At 31.7% G+C, this 20528-nt stretch overlaps 2 pseudogenes; one reads left to right on the top strand and one right to left on the bottom strand.

Annotated features, from left to right (window-relative positions):
* Positions 1 to 3878: 3878 nt before the first annotated feature.
* On the bottom strand, positions 3879 to 6003 carry LOC101509573 (protein FAR1-RELATED SEQUENCE 5-like; annotated as a pseudogene).
* A 3021-nt stretch (positions 6004 to 9024) lies between these two features.
* The window catches only part of LOC101504881 (multiple organellar RNA editing factor 2, chloroplastic-like), a 22188-nt pseudogene continuing 10684 nt past the window's right edge, over positions 9025 to 20528 (top strand).

Here is a 20528-nt window from a genome sequence, read left to right as displayed (position 1 = left end):
AATTTTTTATGATAATTTGGTTGATTGGAAATTAAATATATCAAATAAATTGAGGAATATATTTTTATGCATTTGAAATAGAAAAAAACTTAAATAAATTGAAGAATGTATTTGAAATATAAAACAAAAACTCAGTTCGAGTTATTCATATTTAGTTTGCAATTCTATATTTTCTAAGAAGATTTAATTACTCCATTTTCGATTGTAATGTTAAATTTAGTGTGTTCAATAAATTGTTTTGTGATCTTCTTTTATGAAGGTTTTCATTTGCCTTTGACAAATTAGTGAAAAATATATTCTTTAAATTGAGTTTTTTTTTTTTCATTTCAAATGAACCCGAACTGTTTTAATAATTATGTGATAAAATTCTCATACGAATGGATAAAACAAATAAATTTCACAAGAACAGGAATAAAGTCATGAAGCATGAGAAATAATTTGTTTATTGTTCAACAAAGCCAGTGGTCAAATATAAAGTAAAAAAAATTAAACTTAATCAATATAAAAAGTTAATAATCGTATTAAAATTCACCAAAATACTCGACTAATAAGCCAAAAAAGCTAATATAAAATGTATAAGAAAAGTGAGTTCAACGACGCTTAAAGGAATCGAAATAGTTCATATTAATTTCTTGCTAACCGAATTAGCATAGCTCTTTCAATATAAACTATTAAACCTTTTGCAAGAAAATCAACATTCATTTTGTTTATAAGTCTTTGTCTTTTTCATTGTTGAAAAAGTCCTCTCTATTACTGTTATAGAGACCGAAAGTGTCAAAACAAGATGATTCAACTTATCAATTATGTTATTATTGTTTCTTTTTAATTTCTTGACTCATCAAATTTTTACACAACTCGAAAAGTGTTATATTTTATAAAATTTGATTGTGCTGTATATCAAACATGTAATGTCTTAATTGCAATTTCAGATGAATTATTTCTTGCTCAATGAAATCATTAGAATGAAAACTCTCTACTAACCTATAATCACTGTAATTAATTGTTGTTATATTAAGTATGAGTAAAAAAAATATTTGATAGAAAAATAGATATTGAACGTTATATAGTTATATAAATTGTAACACTCATAAATCCATTTCCTTAAAGTTTTGGATAAATTTGTGGTGTTCAATCCACTTGTGTGGTTAAATTGTAACCCTAAACCCTAATGAATAAAACTACTATAAAGTTTTAATAAATATGAAGTGTTCAACTCACTTATAGTTGGTCTAATGTGATGATTTTCCAGACCCCTCATGACTCAAGACACAAAAACATTGATAAAAACATTTCAGCTTTAGACAAAACACATTTCACCTTCTCTAGTAAATTAGACCATCCACCATTTCTCAATTGTTTAAGAAGTGACTTTATACTAAAAACAAGATTAATTGCATTGAAAATGTCTTGAGAACATGATTGTAATGCTTGACAAAGACTATTAGTGATTGGCCATAATCTCAGGTTGTTGTTGTCCATGAGGTAAAGTATTTTTGAGATCGAATGTGTCAATGCTTGAAAAAGAATGAGATAAGCAAGATGTTGAATAAATGAATAAGATCACCGTTCATCAAAGCAATGATTGAACAAATTACTTGTGTTTGGTTTGAAATAGAAGTTGGGAAGAGAGAACTATGTAAGAGAGAGTGTAAAAAAGGTAAATAGATGAGAAATATAATAAATTTGATGTATTGATTGGCATAAGAGAAAGATAAAATAAATAGAAGAAACTATTTATTTATAAAAGTACAATAATGTCCCTTGTTAAATAACATTTTCATCAAAATTAATTTTATTTATTTATTTAAAGTTAAACTAAGTTAACTAATTAATTAAATTATATATTTTAATTGAAATTACTGAGTTAGTTAATATTTTAATTTAATAATTTCATTGTAAATTAACTAGTTAAATATTTTTTTAATAAGGAACTAGTTAAATAAAATTTGTTTATTATAACTAATTTTTAATATAAATCATTAATACTCATAAATTAGTCTTACTTTTCAAAAAAGAAACAGTAAAAATATGTTGTTATTACTTTTAAAATTAAAATATTATTATTTAATTATTAGAACAACACACAACTTGGTACCAGAAAGAAAGAAAGAAAAAAAAAAAAAAAAAAAAAAAAAAAAAAAAAAAAAAAAAAAAAGCCACACAACATGACTTAATTAAGTTATTAAAAATAAAAACATAAAAAAATAGGCATGGTTTAGTGCATATTCATATGGAAATAGATCCTCTGACTTAGAGGCGGGAAAGGTAGGGTGCCTTTCACCCACTTTGTGCCAAAGGATCAATTGAATGCTTCAGAAAGAGCCATGTGGCCTTAATTGTTTTTAAATTAAAAACATCAACAGAAGTTCAAGAAGAAGAAAAACGCGATTTATTCAATTATTCAATTATTCAATTATTCAATTTCAACTTAGTGTTTTTGTGGAATTCCATTGAAGAATGACAAATTGTAATAATTTGAAAGTTCTCAAATTTGAATTTTAGGGTTTGTGGTTCTCAAATTTTGAGTTTTGATGAATGAATCCTCAATTTTTATATGAATAGTTAATGTTATATGTTAGTTATTGTTATAGTGTATGTTAGTTTTCACCCTTTGATTACTTTTTTCTTTTTGGGTTTATAAAAAAAGTTCATTTTTTTTGCAGCTTCCTCTATCTCTTCTTAGGACTGCACAAGGCCATCGTATAGTAAGTAACCAACATCTGTTTCTCTATTTTACCTTTTTGTATTGTTCTTATTAATTTCATCTTGTGATTTTTCATTATCATTAATGTTTTAGAGCATGTTGTAACAGTTGGTGGAGCTGAAAAATGGAGAGACTTATAATGGACATTTGGTTAATGGATGAACATCCATCTTTAAAAAGTCATTTGTACCTCTAAAGTAATGTTCTTTTTAAGTGCTTTTGTTTGTTGTCTTTGTAATTTGTTATTATATTGTAAGGTTAGTTTACAAGCTTTGATTGAAATTTGGTAATGTACTCACTTAAATTTTGATTGTTGTCACTTAAATGTGCCTTTGTTTGTTGTCTTTGAATTTTTTTGTTGATGTTCCTACTGATGTTGCTACCATCAATATTAATTGAACACTTTGAAATTACTAATCAATATTCATTATCTTCTTTGTAATTCACCTTTCATCAAGAAGTTGTGCAAGGCATTCAGTTTTCTAGCTGTGCAAGGGAATCAATGGATTGGATGCACATTGTAATCAAATCTAAATGAGAAATAGTTGAGTCACTTCTGTTATGTAGTTACTGCTCTGTTCTATATCTAGATACTCCTAGTTTTTGGTTTTAACAATTCGACTTATACAATTGAACTGTGCGTAACAATATTTCTTCTGTATTTTTTTTTTTTTTAACAATTCTTTTGTTCTTGAAGGGTTCTTTGGAGAGACCAGGTTAGGCAGCGCTGACTACTTATTAATATCTATCTATGGCTGAGAAAAATGGGAAATCTATAGTTGTATCTGTATATGAGGTTGATCATCAGGACCATGCTGCCGAGTTTCTGAATTTATACATTACTGCAGATTCTACCCACAAAAGGCTCCACCCAAAGAGTTGATAACACAAGCAAAAAGACATCAACACTGCTCAAAAGAATTTGATACTTAGAATTCAAGATTGATTATAGGAATTTTGTAAAGTAGAGATAGGATATATTTGATATTGAATTCTACACTACTTGTTCTATTGTAAAATATTTCTTTTTCGCTATAAATTTGTAGCTATTTTTAAATTAATTGAGTATCTTTGTTTCACTATATTTTTCTTGTCAAATTAATTAAATGATTCATAAAAAGCAAAATAGATTTGCACAAAAACACAATAATGCAACAATAATATTTTGTGAACATTAAAGCAAAATTATGCAGGATACACAATATAAAGCAAAATAGATATGGAGCATATGTGAACAAAGTATGCCAAATGCCTCAAACTTTCAACAACTACAAGTAATAGAGGTTGAAGCACGATCGAATGACATTCTCCAAAATCCTTCATGGTTAACCATAGTTATGACATATTCACATAAAGAGTGAGACTTGTTTCTCTCTAATAACGATAAAGCTAAGAATAACTTAAACTTGTTTTGAAACAACTCAAATACAACGTGCGTGTACACTTTTCCCATTTGTATCAATATTGGTGACAACTCGTATCTTAACCTTGCAAACTTATGTGAGGACTCATACTCATAACTCAACTCGTTGTTTCTCTTCTCCTCAACAACTCGTTCAAAGTGCTTGAAGAATTGTATAATATCCACATTGGGTTTCATACCAGATTTGAAGTGAGCATTCAAGCTTTCACTAAGTTGGGTACCCCGTATGCCAAGAGTGAACGCTTCCTTCATGTAACAAGCAACCCATTTTCTTTAATAGCATAAACTGATTTGATCCAATTATTTTCATGAACATCATATTGGTTGATCAAGTTTGTCCAAGCAGTCTCAAAATCTGCTTCAACGTCAATATCATACATGCATTTCTTGAAATCTCTTAAAAGATAATTTCCTCCCTTCATCAAGTTCCCAAGGTGTTTAATTCCATTTTGCAACAAGTGCCATGTGCATAAACCATGGTGAGTTTTGGGCATCACTTCAGCCAGTGCCCTGGCCATTAGGGGTGTTTAAGAAAACCAAAAACTGAACCAAACTGCTGAACTGAACCGAACCGAATTGGTTTTGAACTGAACTGATTTATAAAAATTGAGAACCGAACTGTTTTCGAACTGATTTTTTAAAACAAGAACTGAACCGAACCGAACCAGTTTTTAATTTGAAAAAACTGAACCGAACTGGTTTTTATTTCAAAAAACTTAAACCAAAATTATTTTTATAAGTAATTAGGGGTAATTATGTAAAATTTGGCCTATATGAACAAAAAACTAAGTTAAACTGGTTCGGTTCAGTTTAAAATAAAAAACGGTTCACCATTTTGTAAAACCGGTTCGGTTCAGTTTTTTGAACTAAAAACTGGTTCGGTTCATTTTTTTGAACTGAAAATCAGTTCGATTCAATTTTCAAACGGTTCTAGTTCAGAACTGAACTTTGTCCACCCCTACTGGCCATTGCTTGATCTTGATCAGTGAAAATAGTCTTTGGTTTCTTTATGGTTGTGTGCTTGTAAGAATGTATCAAACAACCACTTAAATGACTCAATTGTCTCATCATACAATAGTGTTGCACTGAAAATGATCGAACTCCTATAGTGGTTGAAACCAGAAAACAAAGCAAGCGGTCTATTAGCATGATTGGTACAATATGTAGTGTCCAATGACATAACGTCGCCAAAATAATCGTAATCCAACACCATATTTGCATCACACCAAAACACATTTGTGATTTGTTCTTCTATATCCATTTGATATGCGTGAAAAAAAGACGGATTTTCCAACAATTGTCGTTGAAAATATTGTGAAAGACAACCAACATCTCCGTACATCATACTTATTTGTCTTCTTAAACTGAGGTAATTTTTCACATCCAACCGTGTAAATCCAAGATTTGCTTTGTTTCCTGCATGTGTGCTCATAAGTTGAAATGTTGACTTTTGCCTTAATCCAAAATCATCATCCAAATCAATCTCATATGCTTAGACTTCAGTTATCTTCCTATGTGATGCAAGCATGTGTGTTGTCTCTGGAAGTTGTAGATGATGGTTATGATCCTCTACAAATTCATGGATGACAAAATTTCCATTTTTGCATACAAGTGAAATTCTTGCTTTGCAATTCGTTCTAATCTCGGCTCTATGGATGTTAACAAAAATATCTCTCTTGTCTATCTTCCGTACCCCTTCCTTGGAACAAACAAACCTACAAGATGATATAGTGTTGTTTTTATTCTTGTTCGCATAACGTTTTCTAACTCCAAAACCAGCATGGGCACTGTATGTAAGCCAAAATTTATAAGCCACATCTATATTATCAAATTTCATACCAACCCGTGGCTTCCAATCAACTTTTGAAGATGACATATTTGATCAAACTTTCCAAATGAAGTAACCTAAAAATTTAATAAAATAATTAAATGAAAGAAAAAGTATGGAATAATGAATGAACCATGTATTGCTATGTTTTTTAGTTAAAAAAATGTGTTGCTCTATTTTGTAGGTATCACAACTTCAAAGTAAGAAAACAAGTATGACAACTTAAAATAACTCTTCAAAAATAATTTGTCATAACTAATAACATTATACTCTATTATTATAACAAAATCAATACAACTAAGATAAACATAACAACTTCCAACTCTTTTATCCAGTAATTAGAAGAAAAAAAATTAATCATATTTGTGGGAAAAAAAATTAATAGAGTTCTTTTATTACCCGAATATGACAATGCAAAAAGTAGATTGATAACAGATTGTAGTGCACGAGACAATAGTGGCGCGCGACGGTGGTCAGTGGACAGAGGTGTGGGGGATGATGACGAGGGTCACACGGTGGAGTACCTTTTCCCCTACGTGACACGTGGTCGTGCCTTGATTATCAAACGTGACTGTGTTGAGTTTGAGGAAGAAAGAAAAAATGTGAGATGAGAAAAATGCAACAGGAAGATGTCATGGAAATGAAGGGTTCAAAGAGTTCTAAGTGAACTTGAGGAAGAAAGAGACGAAAAGACTGAGATTTTTAGAGTTCATGTTTTTTTTTTAAAACTTCTGCTGATGCTTTTAGTTTAAAAATAATAAGGTCACGTGGCTCTTTCTAAAGCATTCGATTGATCCAATGACACAAAATGGGTGAAAGGCACCCTACCTTTCCGCCTCTAAGTCAGAGAATCCGTTTTCATATTCATATATACTGGAGCATGAGTAGAAATGGAACATAGCAACACTTCGGTCTTTCTCTTCAAAATCGTGCTCAGTTGCGAAGAAAGCTAAAGGTGGTGGGGTCCACCATTATTCTTTCTCTCTTTGATATTTCATTGGTGCAACAAACAGGCGAAATGCTATATCTCTTCACAACTTCTCTCGCAGCCATCTTTGTCTTTGATATTTCACCTTAACCATACGCAGTGTAAGTTATACAATGATGTATCAATGCAAGCAAAAATAAGGAATAAAAAGTGACTGATGATTAATTTGCATGGAGAGGAGTGTGGTAACTAGTATGTTGGGTTGATTGCTTTCTTTCTCTTTGTCAGAAACCGGCAATATTAATTCATTTATTAAAATTATAATATTGTAATAATATTTTTTTGTTTTCTGAGGCATTATTATTATTGTTGTTGTTGTTGTTGTTGTTGTTGTTGTTGTTGTTGTTGTTGTTGTTGTTGTTGTTGTTGTTACTATAGGATATGGACCTTTTAGTTAATAAGGGACTATAAAAATATTGTTCTTATATACTTTATTTGATTTATTTTTGGGATAGCTAAGTAAATAATATGCTAAATTTCATCCGTGGTCCCTTAACTAAATTTCAGGTAACGTTTTAGTCATTTATCTTTTTTTTTTTTTTTCTCGAGTTGGTCCTTTATTTTAATTTTAAGTGACAATTTGATATTTTATGTTTTAAAATTTCAACAATGTTATTCTTTTTTATACAAAAATAAAAAAAAAAACATCAAAATTTTCAACCAAAACCCATAAAATTAATAATCATCTTCAATATAATGCAAACTTTATCAAATCCATAACTCAAATATTCAAATACACTCATATTTTTCTCTCCAACAACATCAAATAAAGAATGAAAATATGAGTTTATTTCAAGATTTAAGTTATGAATTTGATTAAATTTGTATTTTATTGAAGATGATAATGAATTTTATGAGTTTTGTTTGAAAAATTTGATGATTTTTTTGAATTTTTGTAAAAAAAAATGCAACATTGTTGACATTTTAAAACATAAAATATCAAATTGTCACTTAAAATTAAAATAAATGACCAACTCGAGAAAAAAGAACTAAAACGTTAACTGAAATTAAGTTAAGGGACTGCATATGTAATTTAACTTAAATAATATTAGAGGTAGTTAAATATATCAATATATTTATTTCTTTAAAAATAAATTACTTTTTTGGAATAGTCAAGGTTACTTATTGTTAATAAAGAAAATGAAATATATTAATAATATTATTGTATTATTATTTAAGAAAATAATAAAACATCATACTTAGTGAACTTTTTATATGAAGTTAAATATTTTAATTAATATAGTGATCAAAATAATAAGAAAGGTACAAATTATTCTATTGCTCTTGAAAATATTAAAATAAAATCAATATCCCAATCACTATAATATACATTAAAATTTATAAAATAAAATTATTATCCCAATCACCATAATATACCACTAAAATCCCCCATAATCAGTGTTAGAAAAATTATATGATTTCTACTTATTCAAAGTCGATAAATTTAATCTTTCTACTTTTAAAAGAGAGAAAATAAAAAATACTAAAAATCCACACATATTAATATCTTATCAAATATCAATTTACCTCGTCACAACTACTAATTCACTTTATACACAATTACTAGTTAACTTTATACACACATTTCATCATTGTAGTTTCCACTCATATAACTGTTACCAAAACTATTTCATAACAAATTCAAATAAAATGCACACATATTTATATTTATAGTTTTTCATATTGCTCTCTATTCGTTCCCTTTCTTTCTCATATTATTATTATTATTATTATTATTATTATTATTATTATTATTATTATTATTATTATTATGTTATTAGTAATTGTATGAAAATGCATAAAGTACAAAGATTATAATTAATAATTAAAATTATACATAACATATTAAAATATATACACTCATTTCCTTTTTTTTGTTTGTTTCAGATTGTCCATAACTACAACAACTACCTCATGCACTATTTCCCTTTTGTTTAAATGCAGTGAAACTTAAACGGAAATTACGGTAGTTCAATATTTTAGTAAAATATATAAATCTAAATGAATATAAATATAAAACTATTTTACATGTACTATTTTCTCATATATATTTTACATTTGTTGTTTGTTAATGCTTTGAATCAGTCATCAATGTTTCATGAAAAAAGGTATTTTTATCTGTTTAAAAATTCATATATAAGATATCGAGGTTTTGCATATAGTGAAGCAGCAAAAGCCCTAATCTCCAAAACCCCTCATCCATCCCTTTCGATCTCCCTCAGATCCATCATGGCGAGAGCCGTTGCATCTTCCTTCTCTCCACCTCCACTACCACCGTCGCCGCCGTACTGCTCAAACCTACATCCCTCACATCGCGTCGTTTCGTTTTCCCAATGTCCCAAGCCATTCTCCAATCACTTTATCCGGCTGCTCGTTTCGGAAGAATTCGTTGCCGAGTTAACCGCGCCGGCGACTCGATCTACTCGCCACTCAACTCGGGATCCTCCTTCAGCGACCGCCCTCCTACCGGAATGGCACCACTCTTCCCTGGACTACAACCACTGACTCATCGTTATGGATAATCCCGGCGGTGAAGGGGCCTCTAAACAACAGATGATCGATTGTTACGTTCAAATCCTCGCCAAAATCCTCGGAAGGTTCAACATTTTCTTATTCTCTCTTTTTTGTTTGGATTTTTGGTTTTTTAATTTTAGGCTTCAATGTTAAACATTTTATTTTAGTTGGACACTTATATATTAGTTAAACACTTTAGGCTTCAATGTTAAACATTTTATTTTAGTTAAACACTTGTGGGTTGAGATAAAAATGGGTTTTTTTAAACCCTAATTTTGGGTTCAGTTTGATGGGTGTTATTGTTTCTAAGTGATTTTGGTTTCTGTCTTTCTGTTTTTGTTATTTGGTTTTCAGTGAGGAGGAAGCTAAGAAGAAGATTTACAATGTATCTTGTGAGAGGTACTTTGGATTTGGCTGTGAGATTGATGAGGAGACTTCTAATAAGTTGGAAGGTATTTGTTATGTAAAGGATGCGTTTCAATGAGTTATTATGTTTTTTTTTAACCTTTTTTTTCTTGCTTAATGTGTCTAGTATTGTTGTTTATCTTTGAATAGGTTTGCCTGGAGTTCTGTTTGTTCTCCCTGATTCATATGTTGATCATGAGTACAAGGATACGGCGGTGAGAATTTTTTGCTTTCTTAGTTTCTTACTTTCCGTTTTTTCCCTTGCTTTTTTTGCTCAATTTTGTTAATGGCTTACATTTTTCTTGCTTTGATGCCATCATTTCTGATGCAATGTTTTGTGACATTTACCTGTTTGAATAAATATTACACTTTGTTTGTTAAAATCATTTATAACTCACAATTTATATTAGCATGACCCTTTCTTATATCTAAATTTATAAGTTTTTTCAATTTTTTTAGTTATTTATGTTGAATATATATATATATATATATATTAATTTTATTATAAATTACAACTAGTTACATTGTTAATTTTTTAGTTTAATTGTAATTTTGGCCCCTTAGTTTTTAGTTTAATTCATGAAATTGATTCTGTTTTAAAATCCAATAGTGTTAGTCATTTAACTGAATTATGATGTTGAATGATTAGTATACGTAAAATCACGATAAAATCATGTATATTAAATTTGATATTGTGTTCAGTTTTTAAAAGATTGTTCGACATTAATAGGAGTTAATTGTAAAATGCACAAGGGAAATAAATAAAATTAATTAGAAGAAATTTAATATTTTGGGACCTACTTACTGATTATATATATTTCTATGTTTTAATTAGGGTATTGTGAATCTCTGATAGACAAGATGGAAGGAGATATAAGTAAAACGGCGCAATCATGGTTCACGTATTATGAGTACATACCAAACTGCCAAGAAATTCCAAAACCGAAGTATGAAGCAACATTGTGATTAACGCAAAGGAGCAACAAATTGATTCGTACTTTGAGAAGATCGACGATGCATCTACAAACCTCTCCTCATTCAATGGTATTTCTCATTCACATTAATCTATATATACCCATCTTATATGATCTTATATGATCTTATATGACATGACATTAGAGTTAATGGTTATTATACACCACACCAAAAATATTTTTGTTCCTTGGATCAAAGTTTTTGATTTTAAAATATTTAGCTAACTTGGTTGTGATTTTGAAAAATCTATAGTCACTCACTCTACTATTAAACAATAACAAGGATTAACAAAAAAAACATTTACCTTTAATCTTTGGATTGTATAATGTCAGACCTTTAAGCACCTTTTCAGTCAACAATTTTTATAAAAAAAATGAAATACTAACAAATATATCTGATTTTTGGGTGATCGCTACAATTTTAATAAATATTTACAAAAGTTTGTTAAAAAAAATGTACTTTGATTATCTATAAATACATATAATAAAATTAGAAATATTAATTTGTACAATTAATTATGTTAAACATCCTCTTTTTTATTTATTTTTTATAATGATATACCTTATCTTATCATATATACGACGAATGAAACATAGCCAATCATAACGATATATGACGAATGAAACATTGCCAACTCAATATACTTTACCCTATGACGAATAAAACATTGCCAACTCAATATACTTTACCCTATGACGAATAAAACATTGCCAACTCAATTTATCATAATGATAGTACACAACTTACCCTATCATAATGATGTCAGAAGAAAAAATAGATTAAAAAATAGACTAAAGGTATTTTGAAGAAGCAAATATATACTAGAACCAGAAATGTTTGAGTGAAAATAAGAACAGTGCATTGGCTGATGAATCCCAAAACAACACATAATAAGTGGAATGTTCATAGTCAATTTTATACGGGTGTTAAGATATGGATGGTGTTAAGATATGGAGTAACTAAAATAAAATTAAACATTCTAAATAAAAAAGTTCTCTATAACTAAAATAGAAATAAGTTATTCAGTTCATGTGTTAAAAGTTAGATATTTGACATTTTTTGTTTATGTTATATGTGTCTGGATTTCTTTATTAAACTCTTTAAAACAAAATAAATGTATACATGAAATTTCCTTCTATAATCTTGAGAACCAAAATCTCTTAACCAAATATAACTATATTTTGATAAAAACATACGTACCAAATATAAGTATATTTTGATAGAAACGTGATGTGTAAGTTTAAAGATCATATTGATAGCTAGTTTGAAAATAAACTATACATAACACACAAGTAAAAAAGCAGCTCTCATGGTGCTATACAAAAGTTTTTAAACTTACACATCACTTTTGTGCGTTTTCATCAAAATATATTTATATTTGGTACATCGCCTTTGTATGTTTTCACCAAAATATACTTATGTGGTTAGGGGATTTGGTAGCTAGACTATAGAAGGAAATTTCTATGTATATGTTAATTTTGTTTTAAAGAATTCAATAAAGAAACATTTAATATGAACTAACAATGTTAAATATCTTCAGAACTTTTAACACATGAACTGCTATAACTTATTTCTATTTTAGTTATAAAGAAATTTCTTGTCTAGAATGTTTGCAATGATTAATCAATTTTATTATATAGTTACCCTATATCTTAACACCACTATGAACATTCTAGTTACTTCACTCTGTGTTGTTTTGGGGTTTAATCAACATACTGTTTTTATTTTCTCTTAAACATTTCATGTGTTTGTTGTGGTATTCATTAATAAATTTGATTCTTTAAAAGACATTTAATCTATTTTTTCTTCTGGTGATTAATGTGAGTTAGTGGTGATTATGATATCATTGATAGGTTTGTACTAGAGATGAAGGACCGTTTTCAAGGAAAATGTCTATTTTTGATGGGATGATAGAATACATGGATTTTATCATGCCTTTTATGTGGTGGTGGAGAACATAGAGAAGAAAGGCCTTGACAAAGTTGTTCACCAAGAGTATTTTGTGTTAAAAAAAAAATGCCAATGAGACAAATAAATGCATAATTCTGATGATAATGTTTTCCTTGCCGCTCCGACTGGAAGTGGTAAAGACTATATGCAGAATTTGCAAATTTGAGGAATCACCACAAAGACCGAAAAGACAATACATGCAGTTGTTTATGTTGCACCCATAAAACCTCTAACCCATAAACAATACCATGATTGGGAGAAAAAAATTGGATGCGGTGCTTTAAAGGCTGTTATTGTTAGGATGAATCATATTGCTACTCACGTAGAAAACGTGATTCTTATTGTGGCATTGTCAAACTCACTAGCAAATGAATTGGAGCTACCTCCCTCGGCCTTTTGTATTTCCCCTACAATGGAGGCAATGACCAAGTCTACTTACACTGCTATTACTCAACATAACAATAGAACCCACTCTTGTTTTTGTTCCTTTAGGTTTCAATGGATAATGGGAAATCCATTCTCTTATGTTTGTTCCTTCAGTTTTAATAGATTATATCTTAAAGACAGTCTCAAATCTAATTGACTCTAGAGTATGGTTCCTTGACTCTAGAATATGGTTTATGCATGATGGCTTGGAGGGTAATGATCACAAAATTGTCTAGCATTAATGAGCCTAGATGACAGGCCTAGCAAGACGACCTTTTCGAGAAAGTTGATATTCAGCAGGGTCTAACAAGACCACCTTTCATGGAAAATGTCTCTTGATGTGCCTTGAAGATAAAAAAGAAAAAGAGTACACTTTTGAGCAAACCACTTCTTAAGAGTAATCTTGAGTAATATTTTTTCATCGCTTACACGATATTTTGAATGTCGAAATAGTTGTTGAAATAGCAGACACCAGTTTTCATACTGGATTTTTCACAGATGTTTCTTTATTACAGAAAAATTTAAAAGAAGTACAAAATTTGTATTCAATCTTGATCAATGTATTTCACACAATAATCTGATTATTCATTTGAGTGTTTATGAGATCATTGTCTTTTTCTATCAAGAATTCTTTTTCAGCTCTCTTATTGATTATGAATAATCTTTGGTCTTGATCTGAAAAAGCAATATCGGAATGTTATCAAAATGTTCTTAAGTGTTCTTCAATGTTCTGAAATATATTCAAGTATTATCAAGTGTTAATTGAGAAAAACATTGAAGACTGTTTATATAGTTTCTGAAAAACAACTAATAAATCGATTTACCAATCGATTCATTAAAGTTATAAAACGGCTTAATCGATTTGCCAATCGATTATCGCAAGTCTTGTTTTTCTTGAATCTTGAAACTACATAACCTAATCGATTCTTTTAAAAACACTTTTCAGTAAATTATGTGCAGACTTATATGAATCGATTGCATAATCGATGTTAGATGTTTTTGTTCCAATAATAAAATCACACCAATTGATTACTTAATCGATTTACTAAGTCACATAATCGATTCACAAATACACATAATCGATTTGGCCATAAACTAAGAGTTCCATGTGATTTCAAATATTTGTTTCAATCGATTTGCCAATCGATTGTGTTTAAAACAGGAACTTAGCTAATTTCATGTTAATCGGAGTGCCAATCGATTTGGTAGTATTTTTCTGAAAAGTTCTTACCAGTTGTTTAGTTCAATCGATTTCCTAATCGATTGATACCAAACTTAACATGATTGAAATTCTCACAATAGATTGTCCAATCGATTGTGTTTGTCACAGGTCATGTTACTTTTGAAATATTAATTATGCAATCGATTTGTCAATCGATTAGCCTAGTAAATGGATTGTCCCTGTGACTTACCCAATCGATTTGTTTCAATCAATTTTTACTTTGTGATTTGCACAGTCAATGTGCCAATCGATTAACATACAAATTAGGTTGCCACTGACTTGCACATTAAAAGATTATGGCAAATGATTTCAGAGATTAATGGAATAAACGTTCTAATGCATTGTATATATAGAAGAAATGAATACAACATGTCATTACAAAACAACAAAGATCCTAAACACCTAATCTCCTAAACTGGTCTGGTCCTCACTATTATCTAAGGGAGAGGCAGAGACTGCTGTATTACCCTCAGCAGGTGTCTCTTCAACGTGAGTTGCAGGACGATTTAGGGGAGTTGGGTTTGGTTCCTATGTTGCTTGCCGACCGATGTCCGCTATATCTTCAAATGAAAGCTTTATGCCTAAGTGGGCTTGAATTGCATCAACATCCTGAACAACTGAGTTCAGAGATGCCTGGAGAGTCTTCAGATTAGCTTCCAGTCTGGCATGTGACTCTTGCATTTTGGCATTGTGAGCCATCTGAACTTCTATAAATTCCATTAATTTTGTGACAAACTCAGGATGGGCTGTTTCAGTAGCTGGTTGAGGATGAGGTTGAGCTCGTTCAACATTCGGCTGAGGTCTTATCCAAATACCATGCAACCTTTTCAATTGCATCTGGTTTACAATTGATTCTCCAAAAATTAGAGTGGTCTTGGAAGATTCTTCATTAATAAGTGATACCTTGAAGTGTTTCAGAATCTTGGTAATCAGTTGTGGATAAGGCAGCACAAGCTTACTCTGTGAAGCCTCTAACATGTGCCTTAGCACAATCCATGCCCAGCTCATCCTGAGCTCCTTGGACAATCCCCATAGCAGTAGTATATCCAACTTCTGGACTACAGCATGGTTACCGGATCGTGGCACAAGCATCCGGGTCAGAGTATACATAAGCCTTCGATGTTAGACCTTCATTTGACCAATAGGCAGTGAAATGGTTTCAACAAAGCTGTCAATCATCAGATCCTTAACAACAGTATGCTTGTCAAACGTTGCTTCCCATCCTTCGTCAGCAGTGTCAGCATCAGAACTGTCGTCTATAGATGTTCCATGAAAGGGCAATCTTGACAAAACAGTAAAATCTTCAAAGGACATAGATATTATAGATGTTCCATGAAAAGGCAATCCTGACAAAACAGAAAAATCTTCAAAGGACATAGATATCCTTTTCCCTTTAACCTGAGCCTTGAATCCGTCTTCAATAAGCTTGAATGTTGAGTAGAATTCCCTTATTAACCTTGGATAACTATCAAGAGTTGAGGAGAGAAAGCCCTCAAGACCGTGAAACCTTAAGTGGTCTTGGAAAGTGAAACCTTCTGCATCAAAATAGGCAAAATCCAGAGTCCGACCCTCATGGATTTTCCTTTTAAGAAAGTCTAATGGAATGGTAGCTTCTACCTCTTTTTCCTTAGATGCAGGAGCTTTCTTAGGTGGGGGTGAAGAAATTGATTTCTTCTTCTTTTTCTGAGAGATTTCCTTCATGGCGTCAGCCATAAGCTTCTTAGTGGGTGGCTCCTTTCGCTTCTTGGATTTCTCTTGATTAACAGCAGGTGCCTTGCCTTTATCCTTGGCAAGAATATTATGAGTTGGAATGAGAACTCTTTTGGTTAATGTAGGTGGAGGTGAAGGGGTTCGCCCACTTGATGAAGATGATGGTGAAGGAGTTCGGATTTGTGTTTGCTTAACTCGTGCCATAAGTGTAAGTTGAAGTGTGTTTGAGTGTAGATGGTAAATCAAGAACGATTGCAGAAACAGAGAGATGAAGCAAACAAAAAAATTTGTGAAATCTGGAGAAATGAAGTGAAGAAATCGATTGGAACTGTTCCTATTTAAACCCTTTGATGCGTCAATCGATTGCCCAATCGATTATGTTACCGTTGCTGGGTATTCTCAATCGATTTAGTAATTATTGCATTCAACGGCTAGTAAAGGAGAGTCACAACGGGCATATTGTAAATCGATTTCCAGATTTTACTCAATCAATGTCCAAATCGATGTATTTAAGTTTAAAAGGTAACCTAGTCGATTTCCCAATCGACGCTCGGGCAAGGTTAAATTTTTTTTCTTTCTGAAATCTGAAGTCTGGGGCCAACACAATCGATTTCCAAATCGATTTTGTAAACAATGTATCATGCTGGTAATCGATTACCCAATCGATTTAACTGGAAAACACTGCAGGCACCAGAAGTGTCTTGTGAAAGGTTTCAAAGATCAGACCTCACTAGGATCAATGATCCCTAGTTTCTCTTGGTAAAGCTTTCATCCTTATATGCAAGAAACTTTCTCCTTATATGCAAGAAACTTTCTCTTGGTAAAGCTTTGGTAAATATGTCAGCCAGCTGTTCAGCTGTGTTAACATATTCAAGCTTAATAATCCTATTTTGAAAGTGATCCCTTATAAAATTATGTCTTACTTCAATGTGCTTGGTCTTGGAGTGCATCACTCGATTCTTGGTAATACTTATTGCACTTGTATTATCACACATGATAGGTACTGTTCCTAAGTCAACACCAAAATCCAATAAATGCTGTTTCATCCAAAGAATCTGAGCACAACAGCTCCCAACTGCAATGTATTCAGCTTCAGCAGTTGATAGAGCAATGCTAGTTTGTTTCTTGCTAAACCATGACACAAGGGAGTTTCCAAGTAAATGACAAGTTCTAGAGGTACTTTTCCTGTCTAGTTTGCATCCGGCAAAGTCTGAATTTGAGTAACCAACTAAGGTACAGGTTGATCCCTTAGGATACCACAAGCCTATACTATTAGTTCCTACTAGATATCTGAAAATCCTCTTAACTGCACTAAGGTGAGACTCCTTTGAATTTGATTGGTATTTTGCACACATACAAACACTGAACATGATGTCAGGTCTGCTTGCTGTAAGATAGAGCAATAATCCTATCATACCCCGAAACCTAGTAACATCTACAGGTTTACCTTTCTCATCTCTGTCTAAGTAATTTGATTGACTCATGGGAGTATCAATGGACTTAAGGTTTTCAAAACTAAATTTCTTTATCAAATCATGATAGTATTTAGTTTGACTAATGAAAATGGCTTGCTTGCTTTGGTCAATTTGAAATCCCAAGAAATAAGATAGTTCACCTATCATTGACATTTCAAATTTACCTTTCATTAAATTTTCAAAATCTTTGCACACTTATTGTTTGTAGATCCAAATATTATGTCATCAACATTTATTTGGACCAGCAAGATATCATAGTCTTAGTGAAAAGGGTCTTGACAATATTTCCTCTTGAAAAGTTTTGTTGAATAAGGAAATTGCTGAGCTTCTCATACCAAGCTCTTGGAGCTTGTTTCAACCCATATAGGGCCTTTGATAGCTTATACACATGATTAGGAAAATCAGGATTTTCAAAACCAGGTGTTTGGCTAACAAAAACTTCCTCTTGAAGGTCACCATTGAGAAAGACCCTTATTCAACAAAACTTTTTAAGAGGAAATGTTGACAAGACCCTTTTTACTAAAACTACTGGAAATGATATGTTGCTTGTCCAAGTATATATGTTGATGACATAATATTTGGATCTACAAATAATAAACTGTGCAAAGAATTTGAAAATTTGATGAAAAGTAAATTTGAAATGTCAATGATGGGTGAACGGTCATATTTCTTGGGATTTCAAATTAACCAAAGCAAGCAAGGCATTTTCATTAGTCAATCTAAATACTGTTCTGACTTGATAAAGAAATTTAACTTTGAAAATTTAAGTCCATTGATACACCCATGAGTCAAGGAAATTTCTTAGACCGAGATGAGAAAGGTAAACCTGTAGATGTTACTAGATTTTGTGGTATGATTGGATCTCTGCTCTACCTTACAGCAAGCCGACCAGACATCATGTTCAGTGTTTGTATGTGTGCAAGGTATCAATCAAATCCAAAGGAATCTCACTTCAGTGCAATTAAGAGAATTTTCAGATACTTGGTAGGAACTAAAAGTCTTGGATTGTGGTATCCAAAAGGATCAACATGTACATTGATTGGTTACTCAGATTCAGACTTTGCCGGTTGTAAACTCGACAGGAAAAGTACCTCAGGAACTTGTCATCTGCTTAGAAATTCTCTAGTGTCTTGGTTTAGTAAGAAGCAAACAAGCATTGCGTTATTTACTGCTGAAGCTGAATATATTGCAGCTGGGAGCTGTTGTGCTCAGATTATGTGGATGAAACAGCATTTATTGGACTTTGGTGTTGATTTGGGAACAATACCTATCATGTGTGATAACACAAGTACAATAAGTATAACCAAGAATTCAGTAATGCACTCCAGGACCAAACACATTGAAGTAAGACATCACTTTATAAGAGACCACTTTCAGAATGGAATTATTAAACTTGAGTATGTTAACACTGCGGAACAGTTAGCTGACATCTTCACAAAAGCTTTGCCAAGAGAAAGTTTTTTGCATATAAGGATGAAACTAGGGATCGTTGATCCTAGTGAAGTATGATTTTTGTTGATTCTGGTATTTTTCAGTAATTTTTTCCAGTTAAATCGATTACCAGCATGGTAAATGGTTTATAAGATCAATTTGGAAATTGATTACTTTGGCCCAGAATTCAAAGTTCAGGAATTTTTTTTAAAACTTTCACGAGCATCGATTTGGAAATCGACTAGTTCAGTATTTAACATTAAGACAATCGATTTGGACATCGATTAAGTAAAACTGGAACTCGATTTGAATATCGATTTGAAATATGACCGTTACTATTTTTTTTCTAGCCGTTGAACATAATCATTACTGAATCGATTGAGGATTCCCAGCAACGGTAACCTAATCGATTTGGAAATCGATTTACAAGGTTAAGAGTATAAATAGGAACAGTTCTAAATCGATTTCTGCATTGTATTTTTCAGACTTTCACTGATTTCTCTTGTCTGCTTCATTCTTCTGTCTCTGCATCTGTTAGTATCTTCATTCTACTTTCTACCTACATTGAATCTACATCAAGCTACGAGTATGGCACATGTGAAACAAACCCAAGCTCGTACTCCTTCACCCTCATCTTCTTCTACAAGTGAAACACCTTCACCCCCACCCACTTTAACAAAGAGAGTACCAATACCCACTCATAAAATTCTTGCCAAAGATAAGGGCAAGGCTCCTGCACCAATCCAAGAGAAGACTAAGAAACGTAAGGAACCCCCAACAGAGAAATTCATGGCTGATGCCATGAAGGAAATATCTCAAAAGAGGAAGAAGAAACCTAATTCCTTCACCACCTCCCAGGAAAGTCCTCGCACCAAAGGAAAAGGAGGCACAACCCTCTATACCAACAAACTTTGCAAAGAGAAAAATCCATGAGGCAAGAAGTATGGATTTTGCATACTTTGATATTGTTGAATTCACGTTTCAGAATCATCTCAGATTTCATGGACTTGAGAGTTTTCTTTCATCTACACTTGATAGTTACCCAAGGCTGATAAGGGAATTTTACTCTACTTTCAAGTTGACTGAAGAAGGGTTTACTGCTCTAGTTAAAGGAAAAAGGATTGCTATGTCCTTTGATGATTTCTCTACCTTGTCAGGATTGCCATTTTACGGCAAGTCTATCGATGGCAGCTCGGAAGCTGACACGGCTGATGAAGGTTGGGAAGAGACTCTTGACAGGCATACAGCAGTAAAGGACCTGATGATCGATGGGTTCGTTGAATCTATTTCATTGCCCATTGGTCAAATGAAGTTACAACATAGGATGTTGATGTATACACTTACTCGTATGCTTGTACCAAGTACAGGAAACCATGCAGTAGTCCAGAAGTTGGACAAAATATTGTTATGGGGTTTATCTAAAGAGCTAAGGATGAGTTGGAGTTGGATTGTGCTAAGGCACATGCTGGAAGCTTCT

Source organism: Cicer arietinum, chromosome 3, assembly GCF_000331145.2.
Source record: "Cicer arietinum cultivar CDC Frontier isolate Library 1 chromosome 3, Cicar.CDCFrontier_v2.0, whole genome shotgun sequence".
NCBI classification, from domain to species: Eukaryota; Viridiplantae; Streptophyta; class Magnoliopsida; order Fabales; family Fabaceae; genus Cicer; species Cicer arietinum.
Note: the sequence above shows the minus strand (reverse complement) of the source record. Positions and strands in the feature narration are given on the sequence as shown.